We start from the raw sequence: 15,787 nt of genomic DNA, 5'->3' as shown, positions 1-15,787 counted from the left end.
CACTAATAAGTGTCTCACCTTCCGCAGTAATATGGAAACCATAGTAATGCTCAGGTGCATTCCTAACTCTCGTGGAACGCCTCATAGGTACAGAATCGTTAATTGGCTCAACAGGAGTTTCCTCCTCAAGTTGAGGGCTAGGGTTTGAAGTTCCTTCACCGCTTGATTCTTGAAGTTCTTCAAGGTCAATTTGCCTCCCACTGTCTCCTTGGCTTATAAATTCTCTCTCTCGAAAGACTCCTCTTCTTGCTACAAAGACCACATTATCACTAGGTCTGTAGAAGAGGTAACCAAAGGATCTTTGTGGGTAGCCGATGAAAATACACTTCTCGCTTCGGGGTTCTAGCTTATCATGAGACTCGCGCCTCACAAAAGCCTCACAACCCCAAATCATGATGTGGTCTAGTTTAGGTACTTTACCAGTCCACATCTCGTGAGGAGTTTTGGCAACTTTCTTTGTAGGGACTAGATTAAAAATATGGGCGGCAGTCTCGAAGGCATACCCCCAGAATGAAATTGGTAGCGAAGCTCGACTCATCATGGAACGAACCATATCCAACAAGGTTCGATTATGCCTCTCAGCCACACCATTCAACTGTGGTGTCCTGGGAGGTGTCAATTGTGATACAATCCCACATTCCCTAAGATAGTCGAGGAACTCTGAACTAAGATACTTACCACCTCGATCGGATCGAAGCATCTTAATGTTCCTGCCCAATTGATTCTCAACTTCCTGTTTAAATTCCTTAAACCTTTCGAAAGTCTCTGACTTATGCTTGATCAAGTAGACATATCCATATCTACTGTAATCATCAGTAAAAGTCAAATAATAACGATTAGCATCCCTTGTGGCATGTTTGAATGGTCCACACACATCTGTGTGTACAAGGTCCAACAAACCTTCACCCCTCTCACAAGAACCTGTGAAGGGTGACTTTGTCATTTTCCCAAGTAAGCATGATTCGCAACTATCATCTGACTTTAGGTCAAATGACTCCAAGACTCCATCCTTTTGGAGTTGGCCTATGCGTTTCTTGCTTATATGTCCAAGACGACAATGCCATAATGATGCTTTATCCAAGTTATTATTATTAACAGAATCAATACACAATACATTATTTCCTAAGTTATCAACCACAGATACTGTTTCATACACGCCATCACAAGGTAATGCTTTAAAATAAAGAACATTATTAAAGAAAGCATTAATCGAACCAACTTCATTATCAAATGAAAACGTGAAACCTTATTTATACAATGCATGAAAGGAAATAATATTTCTTGCCATTTCTGGCGAATAACAACACTTATTCAAATCTAAAAACCCATTACTTAGCGATAAAGTATAAACTCCAATCTTGGTGAAAGGTGAAGCTTTCCTGTTTCCCATGATCAAGTTTATTCTTCCTTGCTCCACATTCTCACTTCTTCTTAGTCCCTGTAAATCAGAATAGATATGAATACCACAACCGGTATCAAGGATCCAAGAATTAGAATGGGGTGAGTTATTAGATAAGATAGTGTAAATACCTGCATGGTTGGGTTTAAATTTCCCATCCTTCACATCTTGCTGGTACTTTGGGCAGTTCCGCTTCCAATGTGCCTTTTCATGACAATAGAAGCATTCAGCCTCTTTTGGGTCAGAAGAAGGAGTGATGAAACCTTTCTTTGTTCCACTTGAAGAAGAGCCATCAAGGGTCCTAACCTTGGTACCCTTCGAAGAACTCTTTCTCTTCTTCCCTCGTCCTTTCCCGATTGCCAAGACAGGGGCGGAGTTGATAAGAGTAGGAGTAGTAACAACCGCCTTACCCTTAAAACCACTTTCCGCGGTCTTTAAGAGTCCTTGAAGTTTGCTGAGTGTGACATCTTCCTTGTTCATGTGGTATGTCATGCGGAATTGATCACAACATGAAGGTAAGGAGTGCAAAATAATATCTATTGCTAGCTCCTCGGGGAAGTTCACATTAAGCTTCAGCAAGCGGTCCACAAATCTTTGCATTTTCTGCATGTGGCCCGTGATGGGTTCTCCATCCTTCATGCGAGTTGTTATCATGGAGGAGATGATTTCATACCTCTCTTGACTAGCACTTTGATGGTATCTTTCCATTAAGTCTTGGTGCATCTCATAGGGGTAGAAATCTTCATAGGATTTTTGGAGATCCGCGGTCATAGTGGCCATCATGATGCATGCCACTTTGGTGGTATCCCTTTCATGTGCCCTAAACTCAGCGATCTCTTGAGGAGTAGCAACTGTCTCATCAATCTCCTTAAGCTCCTTATCGAAGACATATTCCTTGTCCTCGTAGCGAGTAATCATTCTGATGTTTCTGATCCATTCATTAAAGTTGGATCCATCAAAAGTGACTTTCCCACACAAGTTCATAAGAGAAAAGGAGCCATTAGGATTAGAGCCAGAAGCAGCAGTGTTTGCAGACATCTGAAAAGAAGAAAAGTTTAGTTTGGAAATAGAGATAGTCCTTCATAAAACACCCAAAGGTAGTATTAAGGCTAGGACCCAATCACAATATATTTTACTTAGAAGAGGTATGCCGTAATCTAAGTAATAACATATTTGAAAGGTAGGTGAATGACGATTCACCAATTTCCACCAAAGTCGAAATATTAAAATATTTAATTTGGTTCTTAGAAACTCCTAGATTCTTTTGAGATTCAATGAACTTTTCAAAGGCATGTTTCAATCTCGAGTGTGCCCTCCAAGTTTTGTGACTGAGATGCCGAGGATCACAAAACGAGGTGTGAAGTAACCATGCAAATTACTTGGTACCCTTAATAAATTACCCCTCAATCGATGTGCCGGTTAACCACACACACTCCATCGATACTATGATAAATATTAAGTCACCCTTTACATACCTTGTTAAGTCCAAGTTAGTGTGTCGGTTAACCACACACGCTCCACTAACGACTTAGACAAAGTGTAAAGTGTAATTTCATGGATTAGCACATTATTCACATTTTTCCTAAAGTAACTAAGATTGGGAATTTAATAAAACATTTAGTTACTTTATAATATTCCTCATACTTTTAATGAGAATTTATAAGTCCTTGTCTTACCCGTTCGGCTAACGACCCTCCACTAGTCAAGCAAGCGGTGGGTGAGAGTGGAAACCCATTAAGTTGTCATTTTATAGGCAACAACCTTATACCCACCTTATAGACCGACTTCATGAATGAGGCGTACTAGCGGTAAGACGACTTTAATTTTATACATATATATATATATATATATATATATATATATATATATATATATATGTATGTATATATATATATATATATATATACATATATTATTATTATTATTATTATTAACTTATAATATTATAAGTATAAGGGTTGAATTTTAACTTTGAAAATTCTAAGGGTTGGAACTAAAGTTTTAATCAAGACTTTACTTGTTCCAAAACTTGAGGGCAAGTTTTGTAAACTGTCAAAACTTTTAATTTCTTGTAACTTATGAGTTAAATAGAGTAATAAAAATGAAGACTCTTCATTTTTCTAACTCTTGTGTTCTTTTAATGGTTTTAATTCAAGTAAGACTCTTGGTTTTCCATAACTTGAGGACAAGTTATGGACTCCATTAAAACACATTATGATCAACAATTAAACTACCACATAGGTTACAAATAATTCCTATGATCATATAAACATCATAAGATCAAGAACATGAATATGAACACTTTCATGAATCAAAAATTACACTTAAAAACTTGAAATTTTGATAACTTGTTGTTGTAAATGGATTAACATGAACATTACACCAACTAAACCAAGTTTTAAAACACCAAAACAGTTTAGGGTAATATTCCTAGTCCATTTCCAGCAACAAGAACCGAAATTCTAAAAAACTGCAGCCTCTACTCGTCGAGTGCATGAACTGACTCGACGAGTAGCTTGCATTTTGTCATGGACTCGTCGAGTCTCCCCATGGACTTGGCGAGTTCATACGGGCAGAAACAGAAAACTCGATTTTTCAAGCAGTTTGCACAAAAATCAAACAAGCAAGTCTAGGCTCTGATACCACTGATGGGTTTTGAGCATTCTAACACTTCCTAAGTGTACATGCAACCCTAATAACCTTGGATCTATGTTTGTCTAATAATCATGCAAAGTTGTTTTCCAAGGTTATGAACCTATCTAGCATACATGGGGTACAATTTTCTTTGTATAAAAGATAGAACTACATACCTTATTGTTGTAAGTGTTCCTTGAAACCTTGTGAGCCTAGCACCTCAAGTGTGATGCCTAAAATGCTTCACACAACACCAAATGCAAAGTATAAACTTGAGAGAATACTTTAACACACTCAAAATCGGCCAAGCCCTCTTGTTTCTCTTTTGTATCACTAGTGTAGCCGATTTTGGGGAGAGACATGGTCCTTATATAGTATGTTGCATTAGGTAAAACCCTAATGTAACATGACTCTTCATTTCTCAATCCATGGGTTAACTCCATGGAGCATCCATGGAGCATCCTATGGGTGGAACCCAACTTGATAATCCATGGAGCCTTTTAGCCCACTATATAAGATATGGAAGATTTACATAATCTACCCATATATTTAATTAGTTATTCTTTTGATCACTTAATTAATTCTTGATCAAAACTAGTTAAATAATATTATTAATATATTAGAACTTATAATATATTAATAAATCGTATGTGTTATTTCTCTCATTTAGTTTATCTAATTGCATGGTGCCATGCAACCCAAATGGACCATGTCGGGTCGGGTCAAGTATTTACCAGAAATAATTATGGACTTAGACACCTTATCCAATAACATTGACTTGAAATATCGGGTTGTCACAATTTCTTGTGAGTTTTGTGCCTGATTTGGTGTTATTTGACTCAGGTGCGAGTCGATCCTTTGTTTCTTTAGCTTTTAGTTCTCACATCAGTATCCAACGTGAGGCATTGAGTCAACCTCTGAGGGTTTCTATAGCTGATGAGCATGCGGTTTTTGCTACTGATGTATTTAGAGGATGTGTGTTGCAGATTTTTGGTATCGAGTTTCCGATTGATCTGGTATCTATTGCGATGGGTGATGTCTGTGTCATCATGGGCATGGATTGGTTGAGCCGTTTTGGAGCATTGATCGACTGCGAGCGTCAGTTGGTGACTATACGAGACCATAATGGGGGAGTGCTTACAATGTATGGCGAGGGTACCAGATCTGGGTCAGCCTTCTGCTCTGCTGCCAGGGCGACGCAGAGTTTACAGTAGGGTTGCATGGGCTTCTTGGCGTACGTGATAGATACGTAGGATGTTTTAGAGAGGCCAAGTTCTATCTCCAAGGTCCGGATAGTGTGCGAGTTCTTGAATGTATTCCCTAAGGAGTTACCAGGTGTGCCTTCGGAGAGGCAAGTCGAGTTCCGGATTGATTTAGTTCCGGGCGTGGCGCCTATTGCGAAGGCACCTTATCGCCTTGCGCCACCAGAGATGCATGAGTTATCCTCACAGCTCCAGGAGCTGCTGGGGAAGGGATTTATCAGACCGAGTTGCTCGTCGTGGGGAGCGCCGATCCTTTTTGTCAAGAAAAAGGATGGTTCACACCGGATGTGTATAGATTACCGGGAGTTAAACAAGCTGACGGTCAACAACCGTTATCCACTTCTGAGGATCAATGATTTATTCAATCAGTTGGAGGGGGCATGTTGGTTTTCCAAGATTGATTTGAGATCTGGATATCACTAGATGAGAGTATGCGAGGAGGATATTCAGAAGACAGCCTTTAGAACTCTTTATGGGCATTACGAGTTTGTGGTGATGCCTTTTGGGCTCACCAATGCACCGGCGGCGTTCATGGATCTCATGAACCGAGTGTGTAGGACTATGTTGGATCGGTCGGTGATCATGTTCATCGATGACATCTTGGTGTATTCGAGGTATAGAGAGTAGCATGAGGAGCATCTGCGAGAGGTTCTTGGGGTTTTGAGGTCGGAGAGGCTTTATGCCAAATTCTCTAGGTGTGATTTCTGGTTACGAGAGGTCCAGTTCTTGGGACACCTCATTAATCAGAATGGGATATTGGTCGATCCGGCCAAAATTGAGACAGTTATGCGATAGGAGGTGCCGAGATCCCCATCCGAGATCAGGAGTTTTCTAGGATTGGTCGATTACTATCAAAGATTTATCAAGGATTTCTCTAAGGTTGCAGTTCCTTTCACCAGATTGACTAGGAAGGGTGTTACTTTTGTTTGAGGGTCCGAGCAGCAGGCATCATTCGAGATTCTTCGCCAGAGGTTGTGCGAAGCTCCGGTGTTAGCCCTTCTGGAGGGAGTGGAGGACTTTGTGGTCTATTGTGATGCGTCTATTTCAGGGATGGGTGTAGTGTTGATGCAGAGGGGTCACGTGATAACATATGTGTCGAGGCAGATGAAGCCTCACGAGACGAGATATCCCACCCATGATTTGGAGCTGGGGGCGGTGGTGTTCGCCCTTAAGATTTGGCGCCACTATCTTAATGGTGTTCGGTGTACCATATACACGGACCATAAGAGCCTGAAGTACCTGATGGATCAGCCCAACCTGAATATGAGATAGAGGAGATGGTTGGATATAGTGAAGGACTATGACTGTGAGATCTTATATCAACCAGGCAAGGCTAATGTGGTAGCCGATGCCTTGAGTCGCAGAGCCGAGAGCGCTCTGATCCGGGATGTGTGTATGCGGATGACAGTGATGACTCCAGTCTTAGATACCATCCGAGAGACTCGGGTGGAGGTTGTGATACCAGAGAACCGCAAGAGAGAGCGTGTGATTGGCCAGGTTTTTGAGTTTCGGTCGGATAGTCCTGGGCTTATGACTTTCCATGGGTGGATTTGGGTGCCCTATAAAGGTGGAGCTCGCCGTGTATTGTTGGAGGAGACACATAGATCGAGATTCTCGATCCACCCAGGGGCCACTAAGATTTATTTGGACCTGAAGAGAGATTATTGGTGGCCCTGTATGAAGAGGGACGTGGCATGGGTTGTAGAGAGGTACTTGACCTGTCGTCGGGTTAAGGCGGAGCACCAGCATCCACATGGTCCTTTGCAGCCTTTAGCGATTCCCCAGTGGAAGTGGGAACAAATTTCTATGGACTTTATCACCAAGTTACCAAGGACTGCGCGTGGGGTTGACGCGATATGGGTGATTCCGGACCGGCTAACGAAGAGTGCTCACTTCCTCACTATCGGTGAAAGCTATTCTGCAGAGAGACTAGCCGAGATTTATATGAGAGAAGTGGTGGCTTGGCATGGAGTGCCGACCTCGATAGTGTCAGATCGAGACGTGCGCTTTACTTCTAGGTTCTGGAAGAAATTTCATGAGGAGTTGGGTACCCGGTTACATTTCAGTACCGCATACCATCCGCAGACAGACGAGCAGAGCGAGCGGACGATTCAGACACTTGAGGACATGTTGCATGCATGTGTTATGGACTTCAGAGGAAGTTGGGACACTTATTTTCCCTTGGCTGAGTTTTCTTACAACAATAGCCATCATTCGAGTATTGGTATGCCTCCCTTGGAGCTTCTATATGGGAGGAGATGTTGGACTCCCGTTTGTTGGGGAAGGGTAGGGCAGCGGGTGATGGGTGGCACTGAAATAGTGTTGAAGACGACCGAGCAGATTCAGCAGGTCAGAAAGAGGTTGCTGACAGCCTAGAGTCGCCAAAAGAGTTACGCGGATCGGCGACGATCCGAGCTAGAGTTCCAGGTTGGAGATTTTGTCCTCCTGAAGGTATCCCCATGAAAAGGGGTGATCTGATTCAAGAAACAGGGCAAGCTGGGGCCCCGATACATTGGTCCTTTTAGAGTGATCTCCAGAGTAGGTAGGGTGGCCTACCGGTTATAGCTACCAACAGAGTTGAACCAGATTCATAACACCTTCCACATGTCTCAGTTGAGGAAGTGTGTAGCCGATGAGACAACAGTGGTACCCTTAGAGGACATTCAAGTGGATGTGAGCCTAAATTATATCAAGAGGCCGATTGCAATTTTGGATCGGAAAGTGAAGGTTTTGAGAAACAAAGAGGTTCCCCTGGTTCAAGTCCAGTGGCAACATCAGAAGGGATCGGAGTGTACTTGGGAGCCGAAGTACGAGATGCGCGAGCAGTATCCAGAGTTGTTTCTGGAGCCTGACTTCGAAAGTGAAGTATGATTCTAGTGGGCGAGAATTGTAACATCTTGACTCCTAGGTATTTCTTTAGTATTATTTATTATTGAGACTTCATGTGTGACTCGACGAGTTATGAGCCTAACTCATCGAGTAGAGTCCGATTAGACAACGTGGGTTTAATGATCGACTCGACGAGTCAGAGAGCTGACTCGCCGAGTTGGCATTATGAGGTGAAACCCTAAATCCCCGGGTTTGGGGCCTGTTTAAGGAAACTTATGTCCTCATTTCCTCCTCACCGGCTACCCTATTCCCCTGAGTGAAACCCTAATCAGCCTTTGAGCTAAGAGAGAGTGTTAGAGCTTATATTTGAGTGTTTTGGTGAAGCGTTGGAAGAAGAATAAAGGAGATTCAAGCAAGGAACGAGGAAAGGTTTTGAGATCCAGTAATCATTCACTTGGAGCTTCTTTTGGAAGGTAAAAGTCGTCACCTTGCTCATCATGTTATCTAGGTCTTGTCAATGAGAAACTTTTGGGGCTTTTTCCATATTTCCTTAAGATTTGGTATGACTTGTGCTTGCCAAGCATTAATACATCAGATCTGGACCTTGCGAGGTCCATAGAGTCCAAAGGTCCCAACTTTATCCAACCATAAAGATTTATTGTGCTAAAACACCTTGGTTAGAACCTTTATTTGGCATTATGGATCAAACATGCCATGCATGAACGTAAAGATTGAAGCTTTACGTGACATTCCACCCTTGGGAGGCTAGATCTAGAGTTTGGAGTGATAGATATGCCTTAAAACATTTGATTGAGGTTTTGACTTAAGGGATTCATCGAGTCAAAGGGCTGACTCGACGAGTCGGATAGGGTTTTCCCCGATGAGTCTGGACATGGGTAACTCAGCGAGTTAACGGGACAACTCGACGAGTTGAGTTGGGTTTTTGCGAGGTTCTGAAGGAACAAAGGGGACTCGGTGTGTCACATAGATGCACTCGGAAAGTCAAGTGAACATGGACAGTTGACTCGAGTGTTGACTTCTGTTGACTTTAGGGTTTGGTCAAGGCAAGGGTTATGGGGAACATGGAGGGGTAAAATGGTCTTTTACCCATCCCAAGAGTTTGAGAGAGAGAGATTAACCTAGTTTATTTCGATTCGTGAATTAAGTGTTGATTAGATATTATTATCTTATGTGATAGGCGGAGGCTAGTTCGAGATTCGTATACGAGATTATTACTTATTTGATTACAAAGTGAGTCTTCTCACTATACTTAACATGAGTGGTATCTATGTTTTACCGGAGGGTCTTACATGTTATATTGAGTATTTTGATATCCTGCATTATGTGTAACACCCATAAAATCCGAGCCAATTTAAAACATTTTAATTCACTCAAAAACCATTAAGTTCATACATTTGTTTTCAAAATAGTTTAAACATCAGAGTATTCCCCAGAACCATATCACATAAATCATAAAACATGAGGAGCGTTACGATCACGCCTTCGCCTTGCCACGATCTCTTGAAGTACCTGAAACAATACACTAAATTGTAAGCCCGAAAGCTTAGTGAGTTACCCCCAAAATACCAACCATACATAAACATACTCATAACATATCACAAATAGAACAGCCATACACATCGGGTCTACTGTGTGACTGGTTCGCCCGCACCGGGCTTTTAGTCCACCTGGTCCACCCTCCGAGTCTAGCCATGTACATCGAGACTACACTGTGATTGGTCCCCCGCACTAGGCCTTCAATCCACCTGGTACACTCTCTGAGTCTACAGTATGACTGGTCCGCCCACACCGGGCCTTCAGTCGGCCTGGTCCACTCTCCGAGCCTCGGCACATCTGGTCCGCCCTCTTGGGCCCTTCATCCTATCCGAACAGCTCGCTAGGCCTTCGGATCATCCGGTCCGCCCTGGGTATGTTGGCCTACAACACAAAGCAGGACCCGCCTCAACCCAACCCCAGTCAAATACCCATGTGCACATAAAATAATTAATCACATAACAAAACCTTAACCAGACAAACAGTCTAACATATCACATAGCATATCAACATTCTAACCAGGATTCCGACCTAACCGGTCACTAGCAAAACATTACCCTATATATCGGGTACCGTCCTTATCCAGGTCACTAACATAACACCATCCTAAATATCAGGATGCATAACTAGCAAAGCAATAACATAACAAACAATACCCGAATTTCCATCCAATAAAGGGTCGACCTTGGTGTCGTAGACCCTGTCGATATAGTGAGGATAACTCACCTGCAACTGCCAACTGAAGAAATAGATCGCGCTGTTGCAACCACCGACACGAACTCCACCACTGATCAATACCAGATAACTAAACTCAATAAATACCAATAATTACCAAAATACCCTTGGAAATCAAACCGGTCAAACCTTGGTCCAAGTCAAAGTCCTCAGTCAAAGTCAAACTTCCTGGTTGACCCTACTCGCCGAGTCAACCCGTTGACTCGTCGAGTTCCTATGCTCAGAAAATCCCATGCCACGACTCAACTCGTCGAGTCGCCCCTAGACTCGTCGAGTCCAACAAGCTCTGAGTCCCTTCCTGCTCAACTTACCGAGTCATCCCTCGACTCGCCGATTCACAGCTCAACCAGATAAGGTTAGGATTCCACGACCAGGCTCTCCGTGTCCAAGAACAGACTCGTCGAGTCCAAAGAAATCTTCAACAGACTCGCCGAGTTGTTCTTCCAACTCGCCGAGCACACCCATGTGACTCACCGAGTCTCTTCAGTTCTCATTCCGTATAGAGGCTTTTCAAGCCATGCAGGGACTCCAATCCATACATCAACTCTTCTACAGCCTAACCCTCACATAAAGTTGCAAACTTTACGTGAAAGCAAGGAGATATAAGCCCAAAACACTTCTAGGGCTAGAGTTTAAGACAAAGGGCTTCACCAATGACTCTAATACAGGAACTTTGTGACCTTTTGGGCCATCGCAAGTCTAGATCTGAAGTAGCAACTTCAGATCGAAGCCTCAAACTCAAGATAGATCCCAGTCAAGCTAATGGATTCCAAATCAACCACCATTCATGAAATAACAAGGAAGTAGCTTAAGGTAATTTCCTCTTACCTTAGAGATGAGTCTAAACTGATGTAGACTTCAGATCCACAAGCTCTCTTGATGCTATCCTCAAATTCCTCCAACTTCTCTTCACCAATTTCTACTTCCAAGCTTCAATCTTCTCAATAATGGAGTCTCTCACGATTTAGGGTTTCTGTGGAACACTCAGGGAAGATAGAGGCTGAAATGAAGACATATTATTCTTTAAATAGGGTGCAAACCCTAGGAATTAGGGTTTCTCATTCCAGCACGGACTCGTCAAGTCCAACCTCTGACTCAGCAAGTCCGGTCACTTAACATGTGCCTGGCACATGCTTAGACTCGACAAGATGCAACTCCTACTCGCCGAGTCCCTCTTTTCCAAGCTTACACTTTACCCCCATGAACTCTTGATTCTGACTTGGGATGTTACAATTCTCCCCCACTTAAATTAGGCTTCGTCCTCGAAGCCTGCTGCAGCACACAATTCCAGATAATACTCCCACAATGCACCTCCTGGTATCAACTGACCCAGGTTCATCCGAACACTTCTATCAAACCTCTATAAAGTCCAACTCTTCCCCCATGGAGTTATGACAGCTGATTCAAGTCGGCCACCGGCTTCTTTCTCTGATAACAACCCTTATTAACCAATGATCACTTGATGATACTTTCATCACTCCAGATCACAACAATCACTTGACTCTTACAAAGCTAGATATCATCCTGAACCACCGGGTCCTGACCCGGTACCAAGATGCTACCCCTTTCCTCGACTGGCATAATCTTTATCAAATTCACTTATGGGGCTTATCCCGCTTTCCTTTCTGAATCCAACTCGTATCTTTCTGAGCTGACAGGATGGCACATCCTTCAGCTCCTGAGCAACTCCCATGAGCTCTCCCCTGCAATCACATACCCATGTTGAACCTACTCTAACATCCTTGGGCTGGAAAAACCCGATACACTGACGATACCTCCAGACATCCCCAGGATGAATTAGCGCTACATACATAACCTCCTGATCACAACCATATTGAAAATCCAAGGCTCCATCCTTGCATTCCTTCCGAACTCCTCCGGTTCTACACCACCAGAAATTCTTCCGCAACCTCAACAGACACCCAATCCGGATGTGCTTCCATACCACTGGCACAATCACAATGCTCAACAACCATAATTGAAATACTCTCAATCATCCATTCTCACTACTGCTTTCACTTCCGTGAACCAACACTCCCTCCTGGAGTTACATACCTTTCCCTTTCCTTATCCAAGGAAATCTACTTGCCAAACTTGCCACTTCAGACAAGTTCCACGGTGCTCACGCCCCACTCTACACTATCCCTTGTAGCGTAACCGCTACTCCATGCATTGCACATGCTCTGAATCTACTCGCAAGGACTCTCGGGTCCATGCACTGCCTTCCACTAACACGATCAATACCCGGGGCCAGACCTACTGTTTGCTATTGCATCGCAACATACTCAATCCACCTCTTTATATAGATCTATCAACACATACAGAGTCTTCAGCATGATTGGACCGCCTTACCAGGCCTTCAACCAATCTGGACCACTCTCAGAACCTTCAGCATGTCTGGACCGCCCTCAAGGGCCTTCAGCCTGTCTGGACCGTTCTCCGAGCCTTCGGCCTGACTGGTACGCCCACCGGCCTTCAGTCTATCCGGACCGCTCAAACTATCATACATCATCCCGAACTATCCTTCCTAGGAATCTCTCCCGTACATACTGTTCTAGCCCTCTAGGGGTTCCGAACTCTAACTCCATTCTATATACTCAATTCCCAGCCTAATCCTAGGCCTTGCACAACCAATCACCTTTTACGAAAACCTTGGCCTGTACCCCGGCCCATTTGTCTGTCACTTACTCATACTAACCCACACTCTTGGCTGACTGAAACGCTGTTGAATCCCAAACAGCTAATCAACCTCTAATGCTTGTCGATCCTCCTGAGAATTTTCTAATTCTCCTGACTTAGAGCACTGACTACCAACCACCGGTGACTCAACCGGCATAAATCTATCATCCCTACTCAACATACTCCTCATATTCATGAGCTGATTTCCTCTAAACGAGCAATCCTCCAACAAATCACTTCTCGGCATCGCACATCACGAACTCTAAGGGAGTTCGACTCTCCGCCGAACACTTCTCAAAACGCAATTGCTATACCCGACAACAAGACCATACAACTAAATTATGACCATCAATCCCTTGGATGCTAACCGCCTACAACTCCTAGTTACTAACACTCCCAAACAAACCATGAAACACGCAAAAAGGCGAATAAAATAGAACACTACATAAATAACCAGATAACCAGACAATAATGAAACAAAAACATACCCGCAACTGCATCCGGCTCTGCCATGACCTCCTCTGTTGTGAGATGAAAAGCGCGCCTCTGAGCCATCGAAGGCTTCGCTCCACCTTGACCCCCGCCACCAATCCTCACAGAAGACGGTGTTGGAAGGTGCACCGAACTGGAAACAAGCTGTGGACAGTTGGCCCTCAAGTGACCAACCTGATGGCAATGATAACAAATCCTCAAATCCCGAACCGGGGCTGACTGACGGAAATCCCTCGCGTAATGCCCCTCTCTCCCACACTTGCGGCACGCACCACCGGACCTACAAAATCCGGCATGACCCTTCCCACACTTCTCACAAGTGTGGCTACCCTGACCTCCCAACTTGGAATCAACGGTCTTGGACCGTTTCGGCGCTGGCTGCGACTGCACCGGGGCCTGCCTCTGCTCTCGCAACTGTAAATCAATCTCCAACTCACACCGCCGAGTGGCCTCCTGCAACTCCAGCAAGGTCTCGCACCTCTACGTAGACACAAACTGCCTGATATCCCTCTTGAACATACTTAGATATCGGGACATTTGAGCCTGCTCTGAAGCAAACTCAGGGTAAAATATCGCCATCTCAGTGAACATCCTAGCGATCTCTATCACTGACTCTGAATCCTGCTTCAGCTCCAAGAACTCCTGAGCCAACCTCTCTCTCTCTCAACCCATGGAACATATCGAGTACTGAACATCTCCCGGAACTGATCCCATGTAACCGCAGCCCACTGCACATCAGAATACGATCCCGTAGTCAACCTCCACCAATCCTTTTCCCCGAGCTTTAAAAGGTTTAGAGCACACCTCACCCTCTGATCCGCAGGGAATGAACACGTGAAGAAACAACCCTCCATGTCCGATAACCACCTCATAACAATGATCGGATCCTGAACTCCATCAAAAGTAGGGGGCTTCGTATTATCGAAGTCCCGATACTGAAAACCTCGACCGGTTCCTCCCCCTACCACTGATACATCCACTGTAGCTGCTGCGGCAGCCGCCTCCGTAAGAGCTGCATAGCGCTCATCAAAGTACTCAACCATGGTAGTCTTGATCGACCCGAACATCTCCGACAACTCAGCCCGGAACGTAAGAACAACCTCATCATGCAGGATCTCACAAATCATGGCATCCAACTCAGTCTTACTCATCTGACCAATGACCTCGGGTGGTACTGATCCCTCCTGACCACCCTCTCGTGATCCCGATATCGAACCGGATCCTGCCCCGAGACGTCTCGTAATCGCCATACTGATAATACGCCACAAAATATTAGGCATTCCTCAAAATATTCCCGAGAACTAGCTCCCAACAAACCCTAGGGGTTGTGACTTCCTTGATACGCATATGGGTCCTGTGCTTTCAGTAGTACGTGCCCATACTACCTTCCACACCTACCCATATTTGTATCAAGTATCACTACCATCACCCTAACAATAGCATATACACAATGAACACTCGATCCCCACTCCTAGAGGGGCACCACTATCTCATAATCGACCTACTGGTCTCACGCAACCCACCCACCCATGAAACTTCCACCAACCCTGCAGCACTAGTGTATGCTAGTCATACATAACGTTGGACCCTATAGACTTTAGAATATCCAATCCTACCCTAAGCTCCCAATCATACAAGAACAGAAAATAAGGCCAAATCAAACATTCTCAGGCTATAAGATCTTAATTATGTATAACAATGATGCATACAGTAAATAACTACAATAATGATGTCAATTTCATACAAAGGAGACCCTAGGCTAGCAGGCATCATATAATCAGGAAATTCTATCATGCAATTCATGAAGATCCCTAGCCTAGTACTAGCATGTTGTTCTAACATATCACATAATCAAGTAACTTGTATGGTATTTTGCGGTCTACTTACTGGCTCCGGCTGATCGTACCCTCTGCGTCCTCCTTTACTTATTTTGAAAACCTTTTAAAAACTATTTTCAAAAATCTCTCCTTGATTTGAGACTGGATTCACACGAATGTTCCTCCAGTTCACTCAAACCAAGGCTCTGATACCAACTTGTAACACCCATAAAATCCGAGCCAATTTAAAACATTTTAATTCACTCAAAAACCATTAAGTTCGTAAATTTGTTTTCAAAATATTTTAAACATCAGAGTATTCCCTAGAACCATATCACATAAGTCATAAAACATGAAGAGTGGTACGATCACGCCTTCACTTTGCC

This window comes from Lactuca sativa, chromosome 1 (genome assembly GCF_002870075.4).
Source record: "Lactuca sativa cultivar Salinas chromosome 1, Lsat_Salinas_v11, whole genome shotgun sequence".
Classification (NCBI taxonomy): domain Eukaryota; kingdom Viridiplantae; phylum Streptophyta; class Magnoliopsida; order Asterales; family Asteraceae; genus Lactuca; species Lactuca sativa.
The sequence above is the reverse complement of the archived record's forward strand: the minus strand, read 5'-3'. Positions refer to the sequence as shown.